Source organism: Pseudophryne corroboree, chromosome 10, assembly GCF_028390025.1.
Source record: "Pseudophryne corroboree isolate aPseCor3 chromosome 10, aPseCor3.hap2, whole genome shotgun sequence".
NCBI classification, from domain to species: domain Eukaryota; kingdom Metazoa; phylum Chordata; class Amphibia; order Anura; family Myobatrachidae; genus Pseudophryne; species Pseudophryne corroboree.
Genome location: NC_086453.1, coordinates 271,958,311 through 271,983,098, shown reverse-complemented (window position 1 = coordinate 271,983,098; position 24,788 = coordinate 271,958,311). Strand labels below are relative to the sequence as shown.

General features: G+C 42.8%; 1 pseudogene; it reads right to left on the bottom strand.

Annotated features, from left to right (window-relative positions):
- Nucleotides 1-204: 204 nt before the first annotated feature.
- Nucleotides 205-323, bottom strand: LOC134968082 (5S ribosomal RNA; annotated as a pseudogene).
- Nucleotides 324-24,788: the final 24,465 nt, after the last annotated feature.

The following is a 24,788-nucleotide window of genomic DNA, read 5'->3' as shown; positions in this document are numbered from 1 at the left end:
GTGAGTGAATATTTATTGGGTATCAAACCACATATATAGATGTAAATAAGAGGAAATATTACAGAACCAGTCACTTCTGCTTTTGCCCATCTGTATTCATCGAATGGGCAATGAGAGAGTGTATTATCGCCTCAAATTCTGGCTGTGAAGGAAGTAAATGCACTTCTGCTGTCTTGGGTGCATCAATGGATAGTATGTTCCCTGATACTACAGTACCCGGTATTCCCAGAGGGTCTCCCTTTCTGGTACTGACCAGGCCCAGTGCTGCTTGGCTTCCAAGATCAGGCGAGATCGGGCATGTCCAGCGTGGTATGACTGTAGATGATTAGGCAAACATATATTAGCGTGTGGGAGTACCCAATTGGATGAGAGAGTGCTTAGATAGGATTTAGATTTATCGAGTATCGACAGGATAGACCTGATGGTTCAGGATTGAAAGATAGAATTAGTATAGCACTTCTGCTGTCCACTAGGAGGCCCCTGTTCCCAAAATTGGCATTGCAGAGGACAGTCCTTTAATTGTGGATGAGAGAGTGCATGAAAGAGAAAATGCACAAAGTTTAGAAAGATAAGTAAATAATTTAAATAATTTCCATGAATCTACCTTAGCGGTATATCAAATTGCTCATAAATGAGGATCAAATCCAGAAAGAAATTTACACAGACAGGGGTGCAAATAAATATCAAAATCATACATTAGATTGCATCATGGTAATAACACTCTGGCGAATACTGTGAAATATCGGTATCAGATAACCAATTGTAGGCTCAAAATACACTGTATGTGTTTCAGAAGACACCACAATATTCATCGATAGTTATCATATGTTATCTCTAAAGTATAGAGACGCATAGAAAACACACATAGAGAAAACACACATAGAAAGATAAACCCTATTTGTTAAGGTACACCGTATTGCTGGAGACAAAATTCTGTGTCTGTCCCATACAGGGATTTGTTTATATAAATTTATATTTGTCCCAATTTGTGAGGACAGACAGTGTGCAAAAGAACATATATGTTAAGGAGTTATAATATAAAATTCTTTGCAACAAATTATGCTTGTATATTTACGTTTGTGGATATTAAATAAGCATACTCTCCTTGTACATGAAGGATTCTGATCTATAAGCTCTTAATATATCACCTTGCTGTATTGAGATAGAGAATTTATCTGCCAATTGTGCAGGGATTGACGCCTGATAAAAAAATCCCCCTGTGGTAATTGAGTGCACTAAATTCTGTATATGTATGTGCAGTATCTAGGGAATATGACAGGTGCTATTATTATGGGAGCTAATGCTAGGACAGATAATCTCAGTCCGTGCTGCATGCACAGAGTGGGATAAGCAAATCCCCTGCTACCGTCGTGTAGCGTCAGTGGGAGCTGGGGATTGGGTCCCTGTTGGGAAAGCTGGTAGAGGCAGCAGAGAGCGGTGTTTTCATACCTCACGTGTGTTTAAACAGGAGTCGGCCCGCCGGAGCTCCGTTGCGGAGATCCCGGAAGTTGGGCGCCGGACCAGAAGTGACGCGCGTTTTGCTGGGAGCAGCTTGTTCACCTGATCATCTGATCAGTTAGCCCTCTGTGCATGCCTCTTAACTGCTGCATCAGCGAATCCTCATACAGAGAGGCGTGATTGACTGGTGCTGAGACCAATGGGAACCTTATACGAGACCAGTTGTTATGTATAATACGATGCAGATGCTGCATGTCTTATTAGTGCCCACGTAGGTCACTAAAATAATGTGGGTCCCCAAATTAAGTATGTTAATGGTCAATAAAGTTTACATATTTGAGCAGGTGTGGATTTCTCCTATTTAGGGATAATTAAATGGCATAATTAAAAGGCAGTTTGGTTATTTGGGGTTTACGGTTGGAGAAAGGCAGCGCCAATATGATCGAGGTTATTATATAGGAATTTTATGGTATGTAAATTTGGTTTTGAAACTCTAATTAGGTCTGTAATTTGGGTGGGATTACGAAGAAGGGCCTAAGGAGAATATCGATTGGCGTATGATGTGTAATTAATGAATTTAAATAATGCACGTTTTTAATTAGGAACTACTTGTTTGCTTACTGAATGAAAGTTGAATGATAAAATATGGGGAAAGTAAACTGTTTTTACTGTATATAAATTTATTAATGAGGAATTGCTGCTGGTGAGATGGATTGTTGATTGTAGACTAAATGTTACTTTGTAATGACTGAATGTAAAAATGGTAATTATATTGATATTTTGTGAGAAGTGTCTTTAAAGTTGGTGGTATGTCAGGTTGTTGAGGTGTGTAAGGAGTTATATAAGCAAACCAATGATTGCAAATTTGGAGTGAACGTAAATGGTGCAAAAATAGTGAGAAATTCTTGAGAAAACTGTGAGTGTAATTGTGATATTTATAAAAAAAAAGGGGGGGTGGAGGGGGCAGAGGGGGAGGGTTTGTGGGTTGGGCACATTGATGTGGAATGTGCCTTTTGTACTAGGTGATCCCCTGGCCTTCCTTTTGGAGGGGCGTGAAAAAAGGGGGGTGTTAGACTGATGGGTGATCCGTGTCTTGTGTGACTAATGCTGTGGACAAGATAGTGTCATTGTTGGTTTGTTTAAACCAAAAGTGTGAAAGAAGGGGGAGATGAAATGAGTGAGTGTGTGATGGGGGTTGTACTTGATCTTAATAGAAGGCATTGGTGTAGTGTGATAAGTGTGTCGAATATTGATACATCAAATTGGTTCACCATGACACATGGGTGATATCAGTTTGTTTGAGATACCTTTGTGTAGAATTTATTGCCTGTTTATAAGCTCTCTATCTCATTGAAAAGGAAACCAGTTTTGTGGTTATTCAAGAAAAACACTGTAGTTTATTTGTTCATTTAAGCCATTAGGGGCTACTGTTCCAAGTTTAAACGTCCATTCACTTTCTTTTTTTAGAAGGGCTCTAGTTACGTTGCCACCCCTAATGCCTAGTCTGATCTGTTCAAGACCAAATATTTTTAGTTCCTTGGGTGAACCTGAATGATATTGAAGAAAGTGTTTAGCCACCGTAGTAAGTTGTTTACATTTTTGTTGGTCTGTTTTAGCATTTCTTACTGATCCAATGTGCTCTAGGGCCCTTTGTTTGAGCATACGGGTGGTCATGCCCACATATTTTTTGTCACAGGGACAGGTGAGACAGTAAACCAAATTGGTACTTTTACAGTTGAAATAATTCTTGATTTGCATATTGTTGTTGAATTTATCAGCTATTTCTGGGATTCTGGAGATATGGGAGCAGGCCTTACATTCCCCACATGGATGGGTACCTGTAATGGTGGGTTTTCTTGGGGGTTGTGATGTATAGTGACTCTGAACTAGCTGATCTGCTAGATTCGGTGAGCGTATCCAGCTCATATCAATTGTGGTGTTCAGTCTCTTGGCTAAGTCACTGTCCGACAGTAATACTGGCCAATGTTGTTGGAGACTCCCTTTGATGTCTCTCCATTCCTCACAGAATGTGCCAACAAATCTTAGAACATTGTCATCCTTGTCTGAAAGTTTTTGATGGAATATTAGTGACTCCCTTGAGGTTTCTTGATAAGATTTTTTTGATCTTTTGATGAGTCTTGAGCTCGTTCTTTTAGTCTCTTTGTGAGGTCTTTGCATCTCTCATGGTATACTTCTTTACTCGAACAATTCCTTTTCAGTCGAAGAAATTCCCCTTTGGGGATGTTTTGAATGGTAGGTGGAAAGTGGGAACTTTGTTGGTGTTGGTGGCGGTTTTCTTCCTATATAGTTCAGTAGCTAGTATGTTTTCCCTTTCCTTATATATCCTCAGATCTAGGAAGGAAATGCTTTCCATACTTAGTTCATGAGTGAATCTGAGATTCAAATTGTTGTCATTCAGGAATAATAGGAATTGTGACAGTTCTTCTCGTGTTCTCCCAAATCATAAGAATATCATCAATATATCACGTCCAAAGGATGATGTGTTTGGTGAAGTGATCTTGATCTTCATGAAAGATGACTTCCTGCTCCCACCAAACCAGGAATAGGTTAGCATATGTGGGGGCACATGCTGCCCCCATAGCTGTACCCCTTTCTTGGGTGTAGAAAAGATTGTTGAAAGTGAAATAATTTCTGCATAGGGCAAAGTCCAGAAGAGTTAATAGGAATTCATGGAAGTCATCCAGTCCATTGGTCTGTAGAAAATGTCTGACTGCCTTGATACCTAGATCGTGATTGATACTAGTATAGAGGGCCTCTACATCGAGGCTTACAAGCAGATGTGTGTCCTCCAGGAAGATGTTTTCAATTTTTCTTAATACATCCGTTGTGTCACGGGTATACAAAGGTGAGCTGGTGACATATTCTTTCAGATGGATCTCTAAGAATGTGCATGCCTTCTCTAGTAATCCTCCGTTCCCTGAGACAATGGGGCGTCCAGGTGGCTTCTGTAGGTTTTTATGAACCTTGGGTAATAAATAAAAGGTTGGCACCCTGGGGTTCTGGACTTTAAGATATTCATATTCTGCTTGTGTAATAGTGCCTAGGTGTCTGGCTTCTTCTATGATCCTCATGTATCATACTGTCAGGTTTTCCATTGGATCGAAGAGGCTTTTGCTATAGCAGTTTGTGTTATTAAGTTGTCTTTTCGCCTCTTTTTCGTACATTTCTTTTGGCCAGAGGACCACATTGCCCCCTTTGTCTGATGGTTTAATTACTATATCTTGCCAGGTTTTTATTTCTTTGATGGCTTGTCTGGCCTGAGGGGACATGTTTCCTGTGGTTCTGAACTTTCTTTTTCTTATATACAATTTATCCAGGTCCTTGGAGACCAAGTTGATAAACGTTCTCACTTCTGGGCAGGTGTTTTCATTTGGAAAGAAGGTAGATCTCTTTCTACAGATCTGTTGTTGTGTATATGTTACCCTCGTTGTTGCCGGACCCATTAGTTCTTCCAAGTTGTTTAGTGCTTCTATTTCTTCCGGGGACCAAATGTCTATTGTGGGGGAAGTTATTGCATTTTCTCTGAGATGTTCTTGATTAGCATATAATTTTGTGAGTAAAAGTTTATGTCCAAAGAGATTGAGGTCTGTCTGCCATTTAAATCTGTCAAATTTCTTGGTTGGAGAAAATGTGAGTCCTTTCTCCAAAACTTCTTTGTGTATGTCCGTGAGGGTATGGGTGGACAAGTTTATGATATTAAGACGGTCGGACTCTAGTATTGTGTCCTGTTCCTCCGTACAGGGTATCGGTTTGGTGAAGGGGAGCCCCATCTTCCTCTTCCCCTTCTTCTTGCTTCTTCTGGTTTTTCTTTTCCTTGTTTTGAACGGCCCCGAGAGTGGCTGGTTTGATCTAAAAAATGAGCCAGTGAGGCCTGTTCTGTTCTTATGGAGGAATAGTTCCTACGGTCTAAATTTGATTCCTCAAAGTCCTCTGAGCTGGATAATTCCACCATGGAGGATGAGGGGGTCCCTGGATGAGCCGAGGGATTCTCCAGCCTAATGGGTCTTGTCCACTTGAATATCCTCCCTGAGTTGAAGTCCCTTTTATCCCTGGAAAATTTATTTTCTTTCGTTCAATGATGCTATTTTCATAGGTGTCCAATTCCTTTTTCAATTTTTCAAAGGACGTTTGAAAATTGGTATCTTTTTCCCACTTTTCCAATGTCTTGCTCAACTTTTCGATTTCCCTAGTACATCCTTCTAAGACCAAGTTGTTATGCTTGATATATATCTGCATCAATTCTTGGGAGCATTTGAGTAGGCTATTCTCCCATTCCCGCCTTAAGTTATCAGTAAAATGATCAAATGATGGGAATAATTTGGGTCTTAGACCTCTTGGTGTGATTCTCTGTTTGCAATAGTTCTCCAGACTCGTTAAGTCCCAGTTGGTTCTGGCTTGTCTCTGTAATGTGTATTTCAACTTGAGGAGATCTTCTTCCCAAGTTCGTTCGAAATCATTGGAGGTAACCTCTGTTGGGAAGATGCTATCCAAGTCATCAGTCCTGTGTTTGGTATTTAGCTCATTCTTGAGACTAAAGTTCATAGTCGTTAGGTCAAATCACTGCTACTAATAATAAACAAAATTAATTTGTCTTATATGGATGGCTACACACAGAGGGGTACTTCGTATATAAGTGGCAATCCTTCCGTGCTAGATTCCAGTATCTAAGAAAGACCTCAGTGATATACACAGCAATGGGTTGGGGTTTTGGAATCTGCACTGGACCGGATTGTAAATGGATATCAAATAATTTTTATTCCATGAAAGGCATCTATAATAACTAGTGATGACCGGGTTCGGTTTCTCGGAAACCGAACCCCCCCGAACTTCACCCTTTTTACACGGGTCCGAGGCATACTCGGATTCTCCCGTATGGCTCGGTTAACCCGAGCACGCCCGAACGTCATCATCCCGCTGTCGGATTCTCGCGAGATTCGGATTCTATATAAGCAGCCGCACGCCATCGCCATTTTCACTCATGCATTGGAAATGTTAGGGAGAGGACGTGGCTGGCGTCGTCTCCGTTTATTCATTGTTGAGTTGATGCAAATATTTGTGCTTGCTTATATCATTGTGGGGACTGGGGAGCAGCTTTATATTAATATAGGAGGAGTACAGTGCAGAGTTTTGCTGATCAGTGACCACCAGTTTTATCCGTTCTCTGCCTGAAAAAAATGCTCCTTATCTGTGCTCAGTGTGCTGCATATATCTGTGCTCACACTGCTTAATTGTGGGGACTGGGGAGCAGCTGTATTATATAGCAGGAGTACAGTGCAGAGTTTTGCTGACAGTGACCACCAGTATACGTTGTCTGCCTGAAAAACACTCCATATCTGTGCTCAGTGTGCTGCTTTATTGTGGGGACTGGGGAACACCAGTATAATATATATATAGGAGGAGTACAGTGCAGAGTTTTGCTGACCAGTGACCACCAGTATATAATATATAGCATTATGGTACAGTAGGCCACTGCTGTACATACCTCTGTGTGGTCAAGTATACTATCCATCTACATTCTATACCTGTGGTGCATTTTAGTTTTGCAGTTTGCTGACACAGTGACCACCAGTATATATAGCAGTACGGTACGGAAGGCCACTTCTGTACCTACCTCTGTGTCATCAAGTATACTATCCATCTACATTCTATACCTGTGGTGCATTTCAGTTGTGCAGTTTGCTGACACAGTGACCACCAGTATATATAGCAGTACGGTACGGAAGGCCACTGCTGTACCTACCTCTGTGTCATCAAGTGTACTATCCATCTACATTCTATACCTGTGGTGCATTTTAGTTTTGCAGTTTGCTGACATAGTGACCACCAGTATATATAGCAGTACGGTACGGACGGCCACTGCTCTACCTACCTCTGTGTCATCAAGTATACTATCCATCTAGATTCTATACCTGTGGTGCATTTTAGTTTTGCAGTTTGCTGACACAGTGACCACCAGTATATATAGCAGTACGGTACGGAAGGCCACTGCTGTACCTACCTCTGTGTCGTCAAGTATACTATCTATCTAGATTCTATACCTGTGGTGCATTTTAGTTTTGCAGTTTGCTGACACAGTGACCACCAGTATATATAGCAGTACGGTACGGAAGGCCACTGCTGTACCTACCTCTGTGTCGTCAAGTATACTATCCATCTAGATTCTATACCTGTGGTGCATTTTAGTTTTGCAGTTTGCTGATACAGTGACCACCAGTATATATAGCAGTATGGTACGGAAGGCCACTGCTGTACCTACCTCTGTGTCGTCAAGTATACTATCCATCTAGATTCTATACCTGTGGTGCATTTTAGTTTTGCAGTTTGTTGACACAGTGACCACCAGTATATATAGCAGTACGGTACGGAAGGCCACTGCTGTACCTACCTCTGTGTCGTCAAGTATACTATCCATCTACATTCTATACCTGTGTTGCATTTTAGTTTTGCAGTTTGCTGACACAGTGACCACCAGTATATATATAGCAGGACGGTACGGAAGGCCACTGCTGTACCTACCTCTGTGTCGTCAAGTATACTATCCATCTACATTCTATACCTGTGGTGCATTTCATTTGTGCAGTTTGCTGACAGAGTGACCACCAGTATATATAGCAGTATGGTTCGGAAGGCCACTGCTGTACCTACCTCTGTGTCGTCAAGTGTACTATCCATCTACATTCTATACCTGTGGTGTATTTTAGTTTTGCAGTTTGCTGACACAGTGACCACCAGTATATATAGCAGTACGGTACGGAAGGCCACTGCTGTACCTACCTCTGTGTCATCAAGTATACTATCCATCTAGATTCTATACCTGTGGTGCATTTTAGTTTTGCAGTTTGCTGACACAGTGACCACCAGTATATATAGCAGTACGGTACGGAAGGCCACTGCTGTACCTACCTCTGTGTCGTCAAGTATACTATCCATCTAGATTCTTTACCTGTGGTGCATTTTAGTTTTGCAGTTTGCTGACACAGTGACCACCAGTATATATAGCAGTACGGTACGGAAGGCCACTGCTGTACCTACCTCTGTGTCGTCAAGTATACTATCCATCTACATTCTATACCTGTGGTGCATTTTAGTTTTGCAGTTTGCTGACACAGTGACCACCTGTATATATAGCAGTACGGTACGGAAGGCCACTGCTGTACCTACCTCTGTGTCGTCAAGTATACTATCCATCTAGATTCTATACCTGTGGTGCATTTTAGTTTTGCAGTTTGCTGACACAGTGACCACCAGTATATATAGCAGTACGGTACGGAAGGCCACTGCTGTACCTACCTCTGTGTAGTCAAGTATACTATCCATCTAGATTCTATACCTGTGGTGCATTTTAGTTTTGCAGTTTGCTTACACAGTGACCACCAGTATATATAGCAGTACGGTACGGAAGGCCACATCTGTACCTACCTCTGTGTCATCAAGTATACTATCCATCTACATTCTATAACTGTGGTGCATTTCAGTTGTGCAGTTTGCTGACACAGTGACCACCAGTATATATAGCAGTACGGTACAGAAGGCCACTGCTGTACCTACCTCTGTGTCGTCAAGTATACTATCCATCTAGATTCTATACCTGTGGTGCATTTTAGTTTTGCAGTTTGCTGACACAGTGACCACCAGTATATATAGCAGTACGGTACGGAAGGCCACTGCTGTACCTACCTCTGTGTCGTCAAGTATACTATCCATCTAGATTCTATACCTGTGGTGCATTTCAGTTGTGCAGTTTGCTGACACAGTGACCACCAGTATATATAGCAGTATGGTACGGAAGGCCACTGCTGTACCTACCTCTGTGTCATCAAGTATACTATCCATCTACATTCTATACCTGTGGTGCATTTCAGTTGTGCGCAGTATATATAGTAGTAGGCCATTGCTATTGATACTGGCATATAATTCCACACATTAAAAAATGGAGAACAAAAATGTGGATGGTAAAATAGGGAAAGATCAAGATCCACTTCCACCTCGTGCTGAAGCTGCTGCCACTAGTCATGGCCGAGACGATGAAATGCCATCAACGTCGTCTGCCAAGGCCGATGCCCAATGTCTTAGTAGAGAGCATGTAAAATCCCCCCCAAAAAAGCTAAGTAAAATGACTCAAAAATCTAAATCAAAATCGTCTGAGGAGAAGCGTAAACTTGCCAATGTGCCATTTACGACATGGAGTGGCAAGGAACGGCTGAGGCCCTGGCCTATGTTCAAGGCTAGTGGTTCAGCTTCACCTGAGGATGGAAGCACTCATCCTCCTGCTAGAAAACTTAAAAGAGTTAAGATGGCAAAAGCACAGCAGAGAACTGTGCGTTCTTCTAAATCACAAATCCCCAAGGAGAGTCCAATTGTGACGGTTGCGATGCCTGACCTTCCCAACACTGGACGGGAAGATGTTGCGCCTTCCACCATTTGCACGCCACCTGCAAGTGCTGGAAGGAGCACCCGCAGTCCAGTTCCTGATAGTCAAATTGAAGATGTCACTGTTTAAGTACACCAGGATGAGGATATGGGTGTTGCTGGCGCTGGGGAGGAAATTGACAAGGAGGTTTCTGATGGTGAGGTGGTTTGTTTAAGTCAGGCACCCGGGGAGACACCTGTTGTCCGTGGGACTAATATGGCCATTGACATGCCTGGTCAAAATACAAAAAAAATCACCTCTTCGGAGTGGAATTATTTCAACAGATATGCGGACAACTGGTGTCAAGCCGTGTGTTGCCTTTGTCAAGCTGTAATAAGTAGGGGTAAGGACGTTAACCACCTAGGAACATCCTCCCTTATACGTCACCTGGACCGCATTCATCAGAAGTCAGTGACAAGTTCAAAAACTTTGGATGACAGCGGAAGCAGTCCACTGACCACTAAATCCCTTCCTCTTGTAACCAAGCTCCTGCAAACCACACCACCAACTCCCTCAGTGTCAAATTCCTCCTTAGAAAGGAAAGCCAATAGTCCTGCAGGCCATGTCACTGTCAAGTCTGACGAGTTCTCTCCTGCCTGGGATTCCTCTGATGCATCCTTGAGTGTAACGCCTACTGCTGCTGTCGCTGCTGTTGTTGCTGCTGGGAGTCGATCGTCATCCCAGAGGGGAAGTCGGAAGACCACTTGTACTACTTCCAGTAAGCAATTGACTGTCCAACAGTCCTTTGCGAGGAAGATGAAATATCACAGCAGTCATCCTGCTGAAAAGCGGATAACTCAGGCCTTGGCAGCCTGGGCGGTGAGAAACGTGGTTTCGGTATCCACCGTTAATTCAGAGGCAAATAGAGACTTGATTGAGGTACTGTGTCCCCGGTATCAAATACCATATAGGTTCCATTTCTCTAGGCAGGCGATACCGAAAATGTACACAGACCTCAGAAAAAGACTCACCAGTGTCCTAAAAAATGCAGTTGTACCCAATGTCCACGTAACCACGGACATGTGGACAAGTGGAGCAGGGCAGACTCAGGACTATATGACAGTGACAGCCCACTGGGTAGATGTATTGCCTCCCGCAGCAAGAACAGCAGCGGCGGCACCAGTAGCAGCATCTCACAAACGCCAACTCATTCCTAGGCAGGCTACGCTTTGTATCACCGCTTTCCAGGAGAGGCACACAGCTGACAACCTCTTACGGAAAAAGAGGAAGATCATCGCAGAATGGCTTACCCCAATTGGACTCTCCTGGGGATTTGTGACATCGGACAACGCCAGCAATATTGTGCATGCTTTACATCTGGGCAAATTCCAGCACGTCCCATGTTTTGCACATACATTGAATTTGGTGGTGCAGAATTATTTACAAAACGACAGGGGCGTGCAAGAGATGCTCTCGGTGGCCCGAAGAATTGCGGGCCACTTTCGGTATTCAGCTACCGCGTGCCAAAGACTGGAGCACCACCAAACATTCCTGAACCTGCCCTGCCATCATCTGAAGCAAGAGGTGGTAACGAGGTGGAATTCAACCCTCTATATGCTTCAGAGGATGGAGGAGCAGCAAAAGGCCATTCAAGCCTATACATCTGCCCACGATATAGGCAAAGGAGGGGGAATGCACCTGACTCAAGCGCAGTGGAGACTGATTTCAACGTTGTGCAAGGTTCAGCAACCCTTTGAACTTGCCACACGTGAAGTCAGTTCAGACACTGCCAGCCTGAGTCAGGTCATTCCCCTCATCAGGCTTTTGCAGAAGAAGCTGGAGACATTGAAGGAGGAGCTAACACAGAGCGATTCCGCTAGGCATGTGGGACTTGTGGATGGAGCCCTTATTTCGCTTAACCAGGATTCACGGGTGGTCAATCTGTTGAAATCAGAGCACTACATTTTGGCCACCGTGCTCGATCCTAGATTTAAAACCTACGTTGTATCTCTCTTTCCGGCAGACACAAGTCTGCAGAGGTTCAAAGACCTGCTGGTGAGAAAATTGTCAAGTCAAGCGGAACGTGACCCGTAAAACATCTCCTCCTTCACATTCTCCTGCAACTGGGGGTGCGAGGAAAAGGCTAAGAATTCCGAGCCCACCCGCTGGCGGTGATGCAGGGCAGTCTGGAGCGAGTGCTGACATCTGGTCCGGACTGAAGGACCCTGCCAACGATTACTGACATGTCGTCTACTGTCACTGCATATGATTCTGTCACCATTGAAAGAATGGTGGAGGATTATATGAGTGACCGCATCCAAGTAGGCACGTCAGACAGTCCGTACGTATACTGGCAGGAAAAAGAGGCAAATTGGAGGCCCTTGCACAAACTGGCTTTATTCTACCTAAGTTGCCCTCCCTCCAGTGTGTACTCCGAAAGAGTGTTTAGTGCAGCCGTTCACCTTGTCAGCAATCAGCGTACGAGGTTACTTCCAGAAAATGTGGAGAAGATGATGTTCATCAAAATGAATTATAATCAATTCCTCCGTGGAGACATTCACCAGCAGCAATTGCCTCTAGAAAGTACACAGGGATCTGAGATGGTGGATTCCAGTGGGGACGAATTAATAATCTGTGAGGAGGGTGGTGTACACAGTGAAAGGGGTGAGGAATCGGAGGATGATGATGAGGTGGACATCTTGCCTCTGTAGAGCCAGTTTGTGCAAGGAGAGATTGATTGCTTCTTTTTTTGGTGGGGGCCCAAACCAACCAGTCATTTCAGTCACAGTCATGTGGCAGACCCTGTCGCTGAAATGATGGGTTCGTTAAAGTGTGCATGTCCTGTTTATACAACATAAGGGTGGGTGGGAGGGCCCAAGGACAATTCCATCTTGCACCTCTTTTTTCTTTTATTTTTCTTTGCATCATATGCTGTTTGGGGACTATTTCTTTGAAGTGCCATCCTGTCTGACACTGCAATGCCACTCCTAGATGGGCCAGGTGTTTGTGTCGGCCACTTGGGTCGCTTAGCTTAGTCACACAGCTACCTCATTGCGCCTCTTTTTTTCTTTGCATCATGTGCTGTTTGGGGACTATTTTTTTGAAGTGCCATTCTGCCTGACACTGCAGTGCCACTCCTAGATGGGCCAGGTGTTTGTGTCGGCCACTTGTGTCGCTTAGCTTAGCCATCCAGCGACCTCGGTGCAAATTTTAGGACTAAAAATAATATTGTGAGGTGTGAGGTGTTCAGAATAGACTGGAAATGAGTGGAAATTATGGTTATTAAGGTTAATAATACTATGGGATCAAAATTGTTCGAATATAGACATCTTTAAGACACAGGCCAACCAACTTATAGATTCCTTTAAAAACAGGGAATATCCACAACACATTCTTGATAAGGCTCTAGGGGAGGTCCTAGATATGGATAGACAAGATTTACTTATTCCGTCTAAAAATAAAGATGTCCAACAGGATATAAAAGAAAGAGAGGTGGCGTTTATCTGTAAATATAACAGATGCGCCAATGAAATTAAAACCATCGTCAGTAGGAACTATAAGATACTAAAACAAGATAAAGTCTTGGGAAGTCTACTACCTAATAAACCACAGATTATATACAAAAAGAATAGGGCCCTTAAGACCATTCTGTCCCCTAGTCATTTTAGACCTGTATTAATGAAAGGAAAAGGAGATGGTTCTAATTGGCTAACCAGCAAACCAGTAGGATTCCATAGATGTGGGAAAAGTAGATGCACTATGTGTCACCATATGGACCGTAAGATCACACATATTTCTACTCTAGGCTCTTCTGAGAAATATACCCTTAAATCTTTCATGAATTGTGATTCCAAATTCGTGATATATGTGTTAACATGTGGATGTGTCCTGAATTATGTGGGCAGGACCACGAGAGCGATACATACGCGTTTCATGGAACATCGCCGAAACATAATACGAAAACTGGAGGCACATAGTGTCTCAAGACATTATTTAGAGAAACATGAAAGTAATCCAGCCTGTCTTTCCATCATTTGCCTTGAACACATTACACCAACAGATAGAGGAGGTGATAGGTTTAATCAACTATGCCGCAGGGAAGTCTTCTGGATGCTTAAATATAATTCGCTACATCCAGATGGACTGAACGAAGCCATTGAATTAAACTCTGTCATCTAGGGGTTATGGAATATTTTCATATGTATTTTGATTTCAGTGCCACCATTTATATATATGTTTTTTATGATAACATCATTAATATTAGGAGTGTCATATGATTATTAGTAATATTATTCATTTCCCCTTTTGGGTATTTGATAGACCAACTTGAATTGATGGAGACCTCTTTTAGAGGATACGTGCAGATGCACAGATTTCTATAGAAATGAATAAATTAAAAGGAAAACAATTAAGGAATAATAATAATATACATTGTTTTGTACAAACTGGAGCGACATTTATGGATAATTGTATGTAGATTATAGACTGGGTGATCTGAATCTATTCATACATAATGGTAGTTAAAATATCCAATTTCATGTGGATTTATAATGTTACATACAGGAGGAAGAAATCTATGTCTATATCTGTATAAAGTAAAGGGAATCTGACAATTGATGAGTTCATAATGTTTGTTCACCTGATTTTTATGCAACATTGTCTTTTATATTGACAAGAAAACACATCTCTAATAAAATAGTATAATCTCAACTTGTAAAACCCGAATAGAGGCTTGAAAAGCCAGCCCTGTCAAACGGGTTTCCATGACAACTATGGAGTACGGAGACTGCTATGAGGGAAGCCCGGGGCGGGTCTAGTATTCTACTAGGAGACCCTTTAGACTTCCGGGTCCTCGCTTTGAAGGGTAGCTCACAGTACGGGGAACGCGCTCACGTGACGAACGGGATGACGACGCACGTCACGTCACGTGGGCGCTCCGTCAGGTGATACAGACTGACCTATGGAACGGAAGATTGCCGGGGTCCTTTTAGGAGTGAGATTGTACCTTGGAGGAAGGGGTTTTTAGGAACACGGTCATGTGTTGGAGACCACGTGACCATTGAGATACATCTACTGACCAATAGGACTGCCTTTTTTGCCGATCACGTGACGAGGCACGTCACATGATCGGCACTATCTTACATTTCCTTTTGTTTAAATAAGGTAATAATACTCGTTTTTAAATGTAATATATTTTATAAATAGACACTAAGATTGTGCTTTATATTTCTAGTTTTTTATATTGTTTTTTTGGATGGTTTGCCCTTATGTATTAGTAATGACCCAAACAGGTGGTGCTTATCAATTTATCAGTAAGGGTATAAATAGAGAACCCCATGCTTATGGAACTTATGCTCCTGAGGAAGCTGGATTATACCAGTGAAACGCGTTGAGCTTACTCCACTCATCTGGACTTCACTCTCCAAACCGGCCCGCAAAGCCTTTGTCATCCTTGGCACATTTTGGACTTCTCTCTCATCACTGGACCCATTTACCGAACCGGTCTACTCTACCCCTACAGCTACAAATGGACTTGTTCCAACGCTGATGCTTACCAACGTGGGGACCTGGTAATTATTTACCTATTACAGTGAATGCACAAGGAGAGGGTGTCCTAGCCTTTAGGAATGGACAATTTCAATATAGGAGAATGTGAAATCCATGAAATTTTATCCAGATAAGACATCATTCAGTTTTATCGCCACCTTGTGGCAACAGGAATTCCTTTTTTTTAGATTTGTTTACATGTGATATGTTAATAAATTGTTACTTTTTTACATAGAGCAAACCATCTTTTATATTATTATTTTGTTCAGCCAGCGCTGGTATTCATTTTCTTTCAACTGTTTAGTTTTGAGGAATTGACCTTCCTCTTACCTGCTGCTGTTGGTCGCGCACCTGCCTATTTATTATTTAAAACCCGAAAAATGACGGGTGCACATCACTAATAATAACCAACATAAAGCTACCGACTTTGCCGACTGGGCTTTTACGGTAGAGCTGGGTTGGTGGTGCTCCCGGACGTTAGTTCAGAGCAAACTATCGTGGGGGGTTTTTGCAAAGAAGCAAAAAGAAGAAAGAAGAAAAAAGAGTAGCTTCAGACCTACTCAGCGTTTGCGATCACTTCAGACTGTTCAGTTCCTGTTTTGACGTCACAAACACGCCCTGCATTCACCCAACCATGCAAGCGTTTTTGCTGGCACGCCTGCGTTTTTCCGAACACTCCCTGAAAACGGTCAGTTGACACCCAGAAACGCCCACTTAATGTCAATCACTCTACAGCCAGCAGTGCGACTGAAAAGCTTCACTACAGCCTGTGTAAAACTACATCGGTCATTGTAATAGTATGTCGCGCGTGCGCATTGCACCGCATACGCATGCGCCGAAGTGCCTATTTTTTGCCTCGTCACTGCACAGCGAACAAATGCAGCTAACGATCAACTCGGAATGACCACCAATGGGCCTAATTCAGAGTTGATCGCAGCAGCAAATTTGTTAGCAGTTGAGCAAAACCGTGTGCACTGCAGAGGGGGCATATATAACATGTGCAGAGAGAGTTATATTTGGGTGGGGTGTGTTCAAACTGAAATCTAAATTGCAGTAAAAATAAAGCAGCCAGTATTTACCCTACAGAAACAAAAAATCCCACCCAAATCTAACTCTCTCTGCAAATGTTATATCTGCCACTCCTGCAGTGCACATGGGGGGTCATTCCGAGTTGATCACACGCTGCAACTTTTTGCAGCCCTTGCGATCAACTAGACGCCGCCTATGGGGGAATGTATTTTTGCATAGCAAGGCTGCGATCGCTTGTGCAGCCCTGCTTTGCAAAAAAAGTTTTGTTTAGAACAAACCAGGGAAAGACCTACTTACCCTGTGCGATGAATCCAGTGTTGCAGGTCCCAGAATTGACGTCAGACATCCACCCTCCAAACGCCTGGACACGACTACGTTCGCCGCATCACTCCCAGAAAACGGTCAGTTGCCACCCACAAACGCCCTCTTCCTGTCAATCTCCTTGCGATTGGCTGTGTGAATGGATTCTTCACTAAATCAATCGCTCAACAACAACCCACTTTGTAGCCATACGACGCACCTGTGCATTGCTGTGCATATGCATACGCAGTAGTAACCTGTTCGTTGCGCTGCGAAAAACGGCAGCGAGCGATCAACTCGGAATGACCCCCACAGAGCATCTACTTTGAAAGCTGTTTATACAGTGCATCCGTAAAGTATTCACAGCGCTTCACTTTTCCCACATTTTGTTATGTTACAGCCTTATTCCATACTGGAATAAATTAATTTTCTTTACTCCAAATTCTACACACAATACCCCATAATGACAACATGAAAAAAAGTGTTTTTGATATTTTTGCAAATTCATTAAAAAGCCATATGTACATAAGTATTCACAGCCTTTGCTCAATACTTTGTTGATGCACCTTTGGCAGCAATTACAGCTTCAAGTCTTTTTATATATGATGCCACAAGCTTGGCACACCTATCTTTGGGTAGTTTTGTCCATTCCTCCTTGCAACACCTCTCAAGCTCCATCAGGCTGGATGGGAAGCGTCGGTGCACAGCCATTTTCAGATCTCTCCAGAGATGTTCAATCGGATTCAAGTCTGGTATTGGCCTGGTGATGAGTGGTGCCTGGTTTCCTCCAAACATGATCTTCTTCCCCGATCACTCAGTTTAGCCAGCCAGCCAGCTCTGGGAAGAGTCCTGGTGGTTGTGAACTTTTTCCATTTACAGATGATGGAGGCCACTGTGCTCACTGGGACCATCAAAGCAGCAGATATTTTTCTGTACCCTTCCCCAGATTTGTGCCTCAAGACAATGCTTTGACTTTATGCTTGGTTTGTGCTCATACATGCACTGTTAAGTGTGGGACCTTATATAGACAGGTGTGTGTCTTTCCAAATCATACAAGCACTAAAGAAGAAGAAAGATAACCCTTGTAGGGAGCACTCTACATCCGGAAGCGGTAGCTTTAACAGCACAAGGAAAAATATATAAAAAAATAATTTTTATTAGCTATGCCTTAAAATGTGTATTATAATAAATTAGAGATGAGTGGCTTCGGTTCTCAGAGAACCAACCCCCCGAATTTCACATCCCAAGCCCAGATCCGAGTCCACATTGGGACTTCCAACCTGATTCGGAAACCAGAATGAGGCAAAAGGTCATCATCCCTCTTTCGGATTCTTGTGGGTTTTGGATCCGATTTAAAGTGCCGCGTGTTGCCCCCATTTTCACTCCGGAATTGGAGAGTGTAGCGAGAGGACGTGTCTCCTTCCTCAGTGTATGTGCAGGAGGGAAAGTGGGGTGGCCATATGTCCAGTGCAGTGGTGCTGTGTTGTCCTGCATCAGTACAGTGGTAGTGTCTTGTGCTGCATCAGTCCAGTCACAGTGGTGGTGTCCTCTGCTGCCATATGTCCAGTGCTGCTGTATAAGTCCAATCCAGTGGTGATGTGTTGTGCTGCATCAGTCCAGTGGTGGTGTCTTGTGCTGCATCAGTCCAGAAACAGTGGTAGTGTCCTCTGCTGCCATATGTCCAGTGCTGCTGTATAAGTCCACTCCATTGCAGCAGTGCTATGTTATCCTGCATCAGTCCAGTGGTGGTGTCCCTGTGCTGCTGTATAAGTCAAGTGGTACTGCCGTATATGTCCACTGATACTGCCATATAAGTCCAGTGATCCTGCCATATAAATCCAGTCCAGTGGAACTGCCGTATATATGTCCAGTGATACTGCTGCATATGTACAGTGGTACTGCCGTATAAAATCTAGTGATACTGCCGTATAAATCCAGTGATACAGCTGTAAATGTCCAGTGGTACTGCCATATAAATCCAGTGGTACTGCTGTATAAATCCAGTCCAGTGATACTGCCATATAAGTCCAGTGATACTGCCGTATATGTCCAGTGGTACTGTCGTATAAATCCAGTGGTACTGCTGTATAAATACAGTCCAGTGATACTGCCGTATAAGTCCAGTGATACTGCCGTTTATGTCCAGTGATACTGCCATACAAGTCCAGTGATACTGCTGTATAAATTCAGTCCAATGGTACTGCCGTATATGTCCACTGATACTGCTGTATATGTCCAGTGATACTGCTGTATAAAAGCAGTGATACTGCCGTATATGTCCAGTGGTACTGCCATATAAATCCAGTGGTGCTGCCGTATAAATACAGTCCGGTGATACTGCCGTATATGATCAGTGATATTGCCGTATATGTCCAGTTGTACTGCCGTATAAATCCAGTGATATTGCCATATATGTCCAGTGGTACTGCCGTATAAATCCAGTGATACTGCCGTATATGCCCAGTGGTACTGCCGTATATATCCAGTGGTACTGTTGTATAAATCCAGTCCAGTGATACTGCCATATAAGTCCAGTGGTACTGCCATATTTGTCCAGTGGTAATGCCATATAAATCCAGTGATACTGCCGTATCTGTCTAGTGGTACTGCCATATATTTCCAGTGATACTGCCATATATGTCCAGTGGTACTGCCGTATAAATCCAGTGGTAATGCCGTATAAATCCAGTCCAGTGATACTGCCATATAAGTCCAGTGATACTGCCATATATATGTCCAGTGGTACTGCCAAAAAAATCCAGTGGTACTGCCGTATAAATCCAGTCCAGTGATACTGCCATATATATGTACAGTGGTACTGCCATATAAATCCAGTGATACTGCCGTATATGTCCAGTGGTACTGCCGTATAAATCCAGTCCAGTGATACTGCCATATAAGTCCAGTGATACTGCTGTATATGTCCAGTGGTACTGCCATATAAATCCAGTCCAGTAATACTGCCGTATAAGTCCAGTGATACCGCCATATATGTCCAGTGGTACTGCCATATATATCCAGTCATACTGCCGTATATGTCCAGTGGTACTGCCTTATATGTCCAGTGATACTGCCGTATAAGTCCAGTCCAGTGGTACTGCCTTATAAGTCCAGTCCAGTGGTGCTGCCATATAAGTTCAGTGGTGCTGTCCGGTGATGAATATGATTTACTCCAAATATAGGGGTTATTAATATTTATTCCAATTAATTTTTTACAAGGTTTGCATTGTGTGGTATAGAGGTACGCTCTCCTGTGCTGCATTTTGTTATTTACCTCCAGAAAAATAATGGAGAACAAAAATTTGGAGGATAAAATAGGGAAAGATCAAGAACTACTTTCTCCTGCTGCTGCTGCTGCCGCTGCTGGGTGTCGATCGTCATCCCAGAGGAGAAGTCAGAAGACCACTTGTACTACTTCAACTAAGCAAATGACTGTCCAACAGTCCTTTGCGAGGAAGATGAAATATGACAGCAGTCATCCTGTTGCAAAGCCGATAACTGAGGCCTTGACAGCTATGTTGGTGTTAGACGTGCGTCTGGTATCCGCCATTAGTGCAGTGCGACTGCAGTGCCAACCCTAGATGGGCCAGGTGTTTGTGCTGCACACTTGTGTCGCTTAGCTTAGTCATACAGCTACCTCATTGCACCTCTTTTACTTTTTTGCATGATGTGCTGTTTGGGGAGTAGTTTTTTTATTTTAGTGCCATCCTGTCTGCCACTGCAGTGACACTCCTAGATGGACCAGGTGTTTGTGCCGCACACTAGTGTCACTTAGCTTAGTCATACAGCTACATCATTGCTCCTCTTTTACTTATTTGCATGATGTGCTGTTTGGGGACTAGTTTTTTTTTAAGTGTCATCCTGTCTGACACTGCAGTGCCACTCCTAGATGGGCCAGGTGTTTGTGCTGCCCACTTGTGTCACTTAGCTTAATCATACAGCTACCTCTGTGCAACTTTTAGGCCTAAAATCAATATTGTGAGGTGTTCAGAATAGACTGGAAATGAGTGGAAATTAATATTACTGAGGTTAATAATACCACAGAATTCCCCCCAAATTCTGTGATTCTATTTTTATGTTTTTGTTTTTTTTTGTCAAAAGTCATCCAGATCCAAAACCAAAGCCAAAACCCAAAAGGGTGGCTTTTGCCAAACCAATCCAGGTCCAAAACCAAAACACAAAACACGTAAAGTGCCCGTCGCAGATCTCTATAATAAATATAAGCATATGGGATCATTGGTGAAAATTTCTTAGATAATTAGTGCAATAAACCTGACAAGTCATGCAGGAATTTGTGAGCGTCCGTATGCACGATGGATCCCTTTCTCTTATGCAACTTATTAGGGTCCGTACTCTACAATATTTGGTCTTCCTTGGTGGTCACCCACCAAGTACCTACCAGGCCCACCACTCTTGTGCTTCTAAGATCGGACGAGATTGGGTTTACGTTGTGAGGTATGATTGTAGGGAAGGTTGGGCCAAAAGTCATAAATGTGTCAATTCTGCATGTGGCCCCCTACTCCAGCTTGCTTGGTAATTTAGGATGTGAGGCTAATTTTACCTAAAAAGTGACCAGTATCTGTTACAGAGTAGCCCATATATTGTGGGTCAAGGTAAATGTTTGAATCATAGGTTACAGAAAATTAATTCCCTGTGGTGATATTCTTTTAAAATAGGTGCAATAGCCTCACGCACTAATATAAGCACAAAGTAGATTGCCTATAGCAGAGGATGGGTATGTAATATCTATACCTGAATATTATGAGGTGTGATGCACATGTACCTCAATTCTGGTATCCTAATGAGGTAAGTATTGCAGTTGTAGCCTTTGGTGCTAATACAGATATGGTTTAAATTGCCAGTCCTCTGTGTCCACATTTGTTTGATACAATGATATATAACGCCATATATAACATCCATTAGCTTGGATACAGGAAAAACCTCCCTTCTGCTGTTCTTTAGTCTTGCACATCGGTATTGGATGAAGAATGAGAGAGGGTCGGCCACCCAAACTGGCCATAATGAAGTAAGAGGAGGTATCAAGCTTGTGGGACCAAAACAATTATCCCCTGATGCCAGTATTGGTAGTGCAGGGGAAAGAAATTGGATTGTTGTCCCTCATGCGGTACACTCCTGAAAAGCAGGAGACAAGGGTTGATACAATATACAAATTAATTATTATTTGTTGCTGACCCTTAACTTGGTAATCACAAACGGTGGTTGACTTTAGGGCATATATTGCTGTTCAAAACATAAATTGTGTCCAAATACAGGAAAGAGCAGCCATTACAATGCTAATAAAGTACAGTCCCTGAAAGATACATTATGATTCCAAACAGACACATGTGTAAATCAGATGGCCAGTAAGCAACAAAATATCTTATTGTATACTTTCTTCATAAAGGACCCCTTTTGCCCACATTAATACCTTCTAAACAGGCTAGTAATGCAAGGTAAATATAACTTGTAATGTTTACAAGATTAACCCTATATTTGATGATAGAAACCAAAAAAGGAGGGGAGCCGCCCGTTCGCTCACGCTATAAATGGAGTCGTGTCTGGGAGGGGAAGCCGCTGTGAGGTTCCTTAATCAGTTATCCTCTGCATTGGAGAGGCATAAGGTTAAATACCGCTATGTCTGCTCCTACTCGGGAGGCTGACGGTGGCCGCTTCCGGACCCGTGTGTAACGTGTGCATACTACGTGAAGTTGTACACATCTCTGACGTACATTTCACATAGATGCTTGATCACAAATAGCGTAACACCCTGTGATCCTATACCTGTATAAGGATCATTACAGCCAATCGCTGTGCTTCCTTGTCTGTCTGTCATTCATTTGTCAAGTCTCGGATTGAAATCAATTTAGGCATAGATATGCTAGGGCAGCAGGTCCAATTCTAAAAAAATGCTTGATGGTTTACAATTAAAATAATCGTATATACTGAATGATGAATTTCACCAGATAGAATGTATAAGTTGAGAAGAGAGAGACATTGATAATTAAAGAAGAGTAGATCTAGGAAGAGTCCTGATGGTTCCGAACTTCTACCATATACAGATGATGGAGGCCACTGTGCTCTTTGGGACCATCAAAGCAGCAGATATTTTTCTGTAATCTTTTCCAAATTTCTGCCTCAAGACAATGGCCCTCATTCCGAGTTGATCGCTCGCTAGCTGCTTTTAGCAGCAGTGCAAACGCTAAGCCGCTGCCCTCTGGGAGTGTATCTTAGCTCAGCAGAAGTGCGAACGAAAGGATCGCAGCGCTGCTACAAAGAAAAATTGTGCAGTTTCAGAGTAGCTGCAGACCTACTCCTAGCTTGCAATCACTTCAGACTATTTAGTTCCTGTTTTGACGTCACAAACACGCCCTGCGTTCGGCCAGCCACTCCCCCATTTCCCCAGCCATTCCTGCGTTTTTATCTGGCACGCCTGCGTTTTTACACACACTCCCCGAAAACGGTCAGTTACCACCCAGAAACACCCACTTCCAGTCAATCACTCAACGATCAACAATGCGACTGAAAAGCGTTGCTAGAGCTTGTGTAAAACTGCATCGGCTTTTGTGAAAGTACGACGCACGTGCGCAGTGTGCCCCATACACATGCACAGAATTGCCATTTTTTGACCTGATCGCTGCGCTGCGAACCGAATGCAGCTAGCGATCAACTCAGAATGAGGGCCAATGATTTACTTGGTTTGTGCTCAGACATGTACTGTTAAGTGTGGGACCTTATATAGACAGGTGTGTGCCTTTCCAAATCATGTCCAATCAACTGAATTTACCACAGGTGGACTCCAATTAAGCTGCAGGAACATCTCAAGGATGATTAGTGGAGACAGGATTCACCTGAGCTCAATTTTGAGCTTCATGGCAAGGGCTGGGAAAAGTTATGTACATGTGATATCTTCATTTTTTATTTGTAATAAATTAGCAAAAATCTCAAACACACTTTTTGCATGTTATCACTATGGGGTATTGTGTGTAGAATTTTGAGGGAAAAATTAATTCATTCCAGTTTGGAATAAGGCTGTAACATAACAAACTGTGGAAAAAGTGAAGTGCTGTGAATACTTTCTGGATGCACTGTATACATTGCAAGATCAGGGACCAAGGAATACTGTCCGAGTTTAAATGCTCAACCCACCAGCTGTCCTTTAGGAATAGATTTATCTATTTATTTATTTATTTATTTATTATTTATTTATTAACAGTTTCTTATATAGTGCAGCAAATTCCGTTGCACTTTACAATTGGACACAATGATAAAACAAAACTGGGTAATAAACAAACAGTCATAGAGGAGGAAATGCCCTGCTAGCAAGCTTACAATCTATAGGGAAATAGGCATTGATACACAAGGAAAGGCATTATCTATTGCATATTTGTCCACCGGATTGCAAAGGTTCTAGGTCGGTTGCATGATATCACATCACTGCAATGATGAACCATGGTCAGAAAGAAGGGAAAGGGAAGAAAGAGAAAATATGTGGAGGATATGTGCGGACTGTACAGTGGGGATATAATCAGACAGGAAAGCTTATGAAGGTTGAGTGACGATTCTGGAATGTGATAAGCTAGCCTGAAGAGGTGAGTTTTCAGGGAACGTTTGAAGGTTTGGAGACATGGGGAGAGTCTTATTGTGCATGGTAGGGCATTCCACAGAGTGGGTGCAGCCCGAAGAAAGTCCTGCAATCATGCATAGGAGCAAGTAATGAGTGTGGATGAGAGACGTAGATCTTGTGAAGAGTAGAGAGGTCAGGTTGGGAGATATTTTGAGATGAGCGAAGAGATGTACATTGGTGTAGTATGGTTAATGGCCTTATGTGTGAATAAAAGTATTTTATATTGAATACGGTAGAATACAGGTAACCAATGGAGGGACTGACAGAGTGGATCTGCAGACGATGAACATCTAGCAAGGAAGATTAGCCTCACAGCTGCATTCAGAATGGATTGTAGGCATGAGAGTCTCTTTTTGGTAAGACCAGTAAGACGACTATTGCAATAATCAATGCGGGAGAGATAATAAGAGCATGGATTAGAGTTTTTGCAGTGTCTTGTGTAAGGTATGGTCGTATTTT